Genomic DNA, 7,770 nt, shown 5'->3' on the forward strand with positions numbered 1-7,770 from the left:
TAATTAAGGCTACTGTGGAGTAACCTCCTAAAAAAAATTAAATATCATGTGCCGAGTAGCCTATTCGATAGACTTTTGCCATTAAAATTTTAGAATTTGATGTATTTTAATTGGCACCTTCTCTGTACAAAGTACTTTGGGCTTAAGGAAAAAATGGTTCACACTATAGGGTTATCTACAAATTGTAACTATCTAAAAAAAAATAGAAAAAGAAAGAAAAGCTTCCAACAATGCTCTGGACATTTATATGCATAGCTAAAAAATAAATCATATATAGTGGGTCCAAAACATCATAACCCACCATCAGATAGAATTCGATAAAAGAAAAACCAGTACTAGACAACTTAAAGGTACTTTTAATTTTTAAAAAAAGTTGAGTGCTGAATAACTTTATTGGTTTTTTTTTTGGGAGAGAATTATTACCAAGAAGATATACGAGCAACTTAATTAAGACCTAATGATTATATATTACTAATATTAAGCCTCCAAAACCTAAGCATCCCTTCCCTCCACATGAGCATGGTTGAATCAAGCTGAGACTTGAGATAGAATTTGAAGAACAGCCTCTTTAGTAGGGAGTGCAGGTATGGCTCCTCTCTTTGTCACTGTGATAGCACCGCACGCATTTGCAAACTGGCCGGCTACTTTCAATCGCTTGTCATCCTGTACAACACAAAAATGTCAATGCATACTAATGTTATGTTTCCACAGCCATCACCTCAGGAGTGAATGCCAATGATGACTATTGAAAATTATCTCAGATTCCTGGTTTAACATTGAGTATTAATTATGTGGAAGGCAAGTATTTTCCTTGCTGAAAATGTAATTTGGCTTTATGTCTTTATCAAGAAATAAGAATCGGCGCTTGCCAACACTCTTGTTGTTAACTAGTATCTCTTGGTGTTTCGAATGGAGATGTTTGAGATTCAAATCCTCTCATCCCCATTACAACTAAAAATACTTTCATTCAAAAGATTGAATAGCTTCAATTCAACTAGGAACTTGGCTCATGGTGGTCCTACCTAATATGGTAGTTTTTTCTAGGTCAAAGCTGTGACAACATAAGCTTAACTTAACCAAAAACTTGTTTACAGTATTTATTGAAAAACAAGCCAAATTCAAATCCTTATTTTGGATTAATTTAATAAATAAATCAAGCTCAATTAAATTATTTTGTTCTTGAATAGGCCTGTGAATACAATGTTTTGAATATAACCCATCCAAGTTTAGAATTGATATAAGCTTCCTAGTAAATTTTATTGTGGGATTTAATAATTTGAATAACTCACTAAATATCTAAACATATAGCTGTAATTCATTATTTACATTTGTCTTGAAGTTCAATGGCATTGTCAGATGTTTCCAATGAAAATGTCCAGATTTTGAGTCCCTCTCCCACTTTAAATAATCTATAAAAAAATTATTATTTACCAAGCATACATGGTGCTATTTACCATTTCTGGTTGAGTCTCCTATTCAAATGCTTCATGCTTCTTTTTCTCCCTTCTCTCTCTTGTCTTTATTCAGTTTATAGTCAATTTTCTCTCTTTCTCGCCATTTCATCTATACATGTTGCTCTTATTTTTTCTTTCACTGTTTCTCATCACTTTCTCTCAATGCTGCTCCAATAACAATTGCTTTATTAGAAAGCATATGAACTTTAAGTAGGGCTCATGGGTCCTCCGAAGGCATAGCAATGGCCCTGGTTGACATCAGGGCCATAATTAAAGGCAACTGTAAGCTTATAATTGTGCAGACAATGGTTAGAAGAAAAACATTTTACTTGTTATCTAGTATTCCTTGTACACAAAGGAAGATTGGAGCATGTAAATAAGCCTCGTTTCTAAGGATCTAGTAGGTTTGGTCAAAGGTGGTCCTCCAATATGGAGGACAGTGTGATGGTTCTTTTGAACTGAGTGACACAGGTGTTCAAAGATACTTATGGAGGTGCTGTGTTCTGAGGCTCTATTTTATAGCTTTTACAGTTGAAAGATGCCCATGTGTGTGAATTAAAATAGAGTTGAGAATTAGTTTAACTAGCCGCAGGCTCACGTGATGTGTGAGAATATATATATATATATATATATATATAATAGGGTGTAATATATAAAAAGTAACACTTATTTCAAGTATTGTCATTTTTTTAAAAAGATTTCTACAAGTATTTTTTATCTTTTTATCTCTACAAATATATCATTCTATTATTTTTTGTATGTTTGATTAATATTTTTTTATAGTGAACCTTATCTTTCTAACTTTTGTTGTAGTGTGTTATATTAACCTAAGATACAACTAAGCTTTATAAGTTTCAATTCTCTCTTAAGGAATAAGGAGATATCATGTAATCAAAACTCATCACAAAATTACAAATTTATATTAACCAAAATTAAAATGAAACCAAAGAAATAAAAGATAGACTTCATCATAATTTATTGTTCAAACAATTGGTAGGCATATTCTAATTCATAGCCATGTAGATTGTGTTTTGATATAAACTCAAATTCCTATTTCCCAAAAAAAAAAAAACTAAGTATTAACCTAAATCAAAATTCAACCAAAGATATAAAAGGGAGAGAGAAGACTTTGTAATGAGAAATTAAAAAAAAAAAAAAAACACACACACACACACACACACAATCCGGAAACATATATTTAAAAAAAAAAAACCATCAAACTTAATTAGAGTTATAAAAAAGAACAAAAATTCATAGAGAGAGAGAGAGAGAGAGAGAGAGAGAGAGAGTACTCACAGATTATTTTTATTTTTGTGGTAAAAATATGAATTGAAATGGGAGAAATGATATCAAATTTATACAAATAACATGGGAAGAAGAAGAGTCAAGTTATAAAAAAGAGAAAATGATGAAAAAAGTGTAATGGTGAAGTAGAGAGTAGTGGGGGAGGTAAAGAGGGAAGAGAAAGGTTGGCGGAAGTGTAACCGTAGGCATGTACTAATAAAATGGGAAGAAGAAGAGTCAAGTTATGAAAAATGATGAAGGGAGTGTAAGGGCGAAGTAGAGAGCAGTGGGGGAGGTAAAGAGGGAAGAGAAAGGTTGGAGGAAGTGTAACCGTAGGTGTGAGCTAATAGGGAGAAGAACAAATTTTTGTTTTTGTTTTTTTAGAGAGTAGTGAGAAGAAAAGTCTAAAGAAGAAAAGAAGAGATAAAAAATAAGTGGATGATGTGGCTTAATAATCAAGTAGTAAAATGTATTGTGTGTGTCTATGTATATATAAGGATTAGGATGGAAAGAAAAAAACACTCAATGTTGAAATGAGCTTTCACTATAGACAATAAACAATTAGAATTTATGATGGCGTGTAGTGTATTACATTTGGCCACAAAGAATTAAGTTTGCAATAGACAATTAATAAAGATGGAAAACCAAAAAAATAGTGATGTGGTCGCTGATGTGGCTCAATAGGGACGGAGTAATAATAAATACTATGTTTCAGCTTTTAGATATATATATATATATATATATATACACACACATATATATATATATAGATATAGATGTTTAAGTGTGAGATGATCATTGTGTATATTGAGTTATATAGATGTGTCATATTTGTGAACTAAGATTTAGTGTTTAGTTGGTATAATGAGATTTGAGTTGGTTTAAATTTGTGCTGCGTTGGAAGTACGATTTGAGATTATTTTTTTTGGAAAGGAATTTGAGATGAATTAATTGTGAATTATGAGAGTTGGTTGAGTATTTGTTTTCCATATTAATAATAGTGAATTTCGACTGATATTGTCTTTGGATGTAGACAGCTGAGATTTTTTGTTAATGTTTCTGTTTTATTGTTTATGTAGTAGTACCATAGTTTTCATTATCACAACAATAATAATGGCAAAACACACAAGAATTTGCAAAGCCAAATAGTTTGTTAGAGAGAGATGGAAAAAAACAAAAAAAAAGAATAGCCACTCAAAAGCAAAAGAATTTATTGAGTTGCACCTTCTAAAGATTTGGATATGAAGCCAAAATGTTCAAGATTCCAGCTATAAAAGCGTCACCCGCACCAGTTGTGTCAACAGCTTCAACCTTAACATCACCAACCCTGCCCTTGAATTCCTGCACAACCATCAAAAAGAAATACTCCGGATTAACTGGTAATATTATAAAAAATAAAGATTAAAATGCATAAGATACCAATTCCATCTGTCCAATATGAGGTCACATATCATTAGGATCTCCTCCATTAAATGGTTGTCAAGCGCATAGAAGATGCCAAAGGCCTAGAGGAATTTATTACTGGAAATGGAATAAAGCTTTGAAATCATTGTTAACCTAAAATATATGGATAGTGACTTTTGTATAGTATCTTCAGCCTCGTGCTCCTTCAGTTACGAGCAGTAGCTTAAGATTGGGTTGGGAAAGCTTCTTCAGCACAACATCATCATCATAAGGATCATCACCTCCAGTCAAGAATGTGATTTCCTCCTCACTTATCTGCAATTCCCCCAAATAATTCCAAAAGTGATGTGCATGTAAAAACTTGTAAGATGAGAATTTAATGTAATACTTCAAAATATATATGGTGCCCAAATGTCAAAAAATGTACCTTAGTAATGTCAGATTGGTTCCATATGCTCATATACCATCTCGAGCAGCCTCTGCAGATGGCCAAAGTGGCAACCTCAAATTTGGGTCATAAGATAGGAGACAACCAGACTTCTTAGCAATGTCCATGGCAGCAAGATGAGCACACCTACAAGGTTCCTCAATCAAACTAATCGATCCATAATGCAATATGTTGGCCTGCATCAACGATTATCTTATAGAAACCATTTACTTATCAGCAAGTTCAATATCATATTTCAGATTGGAAAAAGATAAAAAGAAGGTTCCATACCCAAATAATTTGACTTATGAGTGACATCCTGAATTTAAGCAACTTCTCTGAACATCGAATTTCACTCAATAAACATTTACTATTTGAGATTCTATAATATGCTCTTGTTTAATAACCTTATCGGATCAAACAACAACCTCAACAACCAAATTGTAATTCCAAAATGTTGGAGTTGAAAATGGATTTTCAACATACTAATTAGAGCCCTTCACATGTATTCTTTTCCGATATTTTGTTATATATGAAATCGTACTTTTTGTTTACCTCTTTAATTGACATGCTAGTTTTTGCTATTTATATTAGTTTTTTATAATAAAGTGACTAAATTTTACGCTAGTTGTCAATCTACCACAATCTGCCTTTACTAAACTTGAGATCAACTATGAACAAAATATATGACACTAAACATAGACACAAATAGGGTAGCTCATCCAATCCATCATCCGTTTGATATATTAAGTGAAGAAAGAAACTCTCACTTGCTTTCCTAACGGGTGTTTTGGATGTTGAACATGGTATGCTCTGTTAAAAGCTATATGTAATTTGGTTTTTTTTTTTAAATAAAAAAAAATGCCTGTTACAGCTTTTCATCTAAAAAATACTTTTGCATGTTGAAATAAGAAAAATATAGCATATGAGAGCCATTAGACTAGGCTATTTTTCATTGATACCTTTACCACTATGCTAAATAGCAATGACAATTGACAAGCAGTTTGCCTCAACAACCAGTTTAGGGGTTAGACAGTTCAAGTCATTCTTTGTTCTTTATTGCTTAGGTAGAATGCTGGATTTTTACCTTCTTAATTAGGTTTGCATCAATTTCATCTTCGTGAAGAAGCATATCAGCACTAGGGTTGCAATAAAACATGAATTCACGCTCGCCACCATCTCTCAGTGTAACAAATGCCAAAGCCTTGCATGTGGATCAAAAGGCATGCCAGAACTGACAACATTATTTTGTACAAGAATGTCGGCCAACATGTAACCAAACTCATCTTCACCTATGACCTACCTGTGATGCACAGTGGAGACAGTGATCAAACTAGATTGAAATAAGGATCTGAAATGCGCAAAAGAATCAGATGAATCATGAATGAACTACAAAAGCTATAACTTGTCAATGTAATCACTAGGCATGGACGATGGGGAGAAATTAGAAAACTATGCCAACATGATCCTGCAACGGTTTTCCTTCCTTTCTGGCATTCCTTCTCGGCCGTGCCTCTCTCCAACGGTTTTCCTACAACATATGACAACATCTTTTAGTAAACAGTGTTGTTATCCTCTGGCATCGATGTCACCAGCCTCTAGCCATTGTTCACAATCACAGGCTTTTGTCTCGTGTATGCCATCCTTGAGTCACCGTTCCTCTGGCTATCGGTGCATCCATTCTCCAACCATAGTAGTCACTCTTTGATCACTAGTGCAACCGTTCTCCATTACTAGTGGTCATCTTCCCAACTTCATTTGTCGTTGACATGTTGTCATGGTTTCCTTCAAGAGCTTACATTCCAAACTCAAAAAATTTTCAGGTCTCCTTTTTAGTTTGAGGGATATGCTAGAATATATTAGTATATTAGGATATTAACATAAATTTGTAAGGTTTAGTAGAATACCATGGGCTATCATAGTAGATTTAGGATTACAATACTAAACCTAATATATTCTTGTGCATACCCTACATAGGATCCATTGTAACACATGATTCAAGATAATAAAAATATAACTGTTTATGGCTTTCCATTGTGAATAAAAGTAGTAAGTCTAAACCATGTTAATTGTCTTACATCTACTTTTTTTCTATCTGGCATTTTTTTTCTTCTTTCTTTTTATTTGAACAACCTCACTTGGTTAAAAATTCTCTTCTCTTTTTGATTGAAGTCAATAGTAGTATATTATTATGTGAAGAAAATACATATCATTACCTAGGGTTTGTCTAAGGAAACAGCCAATCGCAATGGCTAGCAAACCCAGGGAAAAAAGAAGAAGGGTAAATTGCATATTTGGTCCTTAGCCTATACACCATATTTCAATTTGGTCTCTAATCTTTTAATTGTGTCAATTTGGTCCTTAACATTTCAGTACAGTGTCAATTGAGTCCTTACTGTTAATTTTTGGATGAAATTTGATGACACATCTAATAGCCAAAATAAAAAATTAGCTTTTATTGATGTGACAATACAATAAAATTTTATTTTGGCCATTTGACATGTCATCAACAGGGATTTAATTGACACGACACTAAAATGTTAGGGACCAAATTGATACAATTAAAAGATTAAAGACCAAATTGAAATATGTTGTAAAGGATAGGGACCAAATATGTAGTTTACCCAAAAAAGAAAAAGCTAGTTAATTCTCGCATCACATTTTCTCCTAAGAAAAAAAATATATACATTTTCACTTGGTTTTCACGCTATACTCTATTGATCTACTATCCAAGGCCAAGACACACACGTATATTTGTGAGTATATTTGTGAAGTCTCCTTATCCTTTTTATTAAATAACATTGAAAACTTACTTCTGATTTGGTTTGCACCTTTTATATTTTATATACCACAGGAAAGTTTAACAAATCATAAAATTTTCTTTCTTTTATTTTTTGCCTTAAATATAGAATTGATAATTATAATAGTAGTAATTAATAAGCATTTATTATGATTCATTTGCATGTATTGCCACCCCATGTAGTTTGATGGTACGTTGGAAGTCCTAATCTCATGGGATAAACTCCCCACCCAACCAACAATATGAAGCACTGTTAGGTACTCATCATCCCTTTGAAACTTGGACCTCAAAGTTTGGAGTGTATATGTATGGAATGACTGAAGACATGATATTTATGAAACCTATTTCCAAACAAATAATTATATTGCCACTCATAAGCATTGAAAAAATAATTAAAATCA

The 7,770-nt window shown here is 32.7% G+C and overlaps 1 pseudogene; it reads right to left on the reverse strand.

Moving 5' to 3' along the window:
- Positions 1 to 217: 217 nt before the first annotated feature.
- LOC115955824 lies at positions 218 to 5,847 on the reverse strand (annotated as a pseudogene).
- Positions 5,848 to 7,770: the final 1,923 nt, after the last annotated feature.

Source organism: Quercus lobata, chromosome 8, assembly GCF_001633185.2.
Source record: "Quercus lobata isolate SW786 chromosome 8, ValleyOak3.0 Primary Assembly, whole genome shotgun sequence".
Taxonomy (NCBI): domain Eukaryota; kingdom Viridiplantae; phylum Streptophyta; class Magnoliopsida; order Fagales; family Fagaceae; genus Quercus; species Quercus lobata.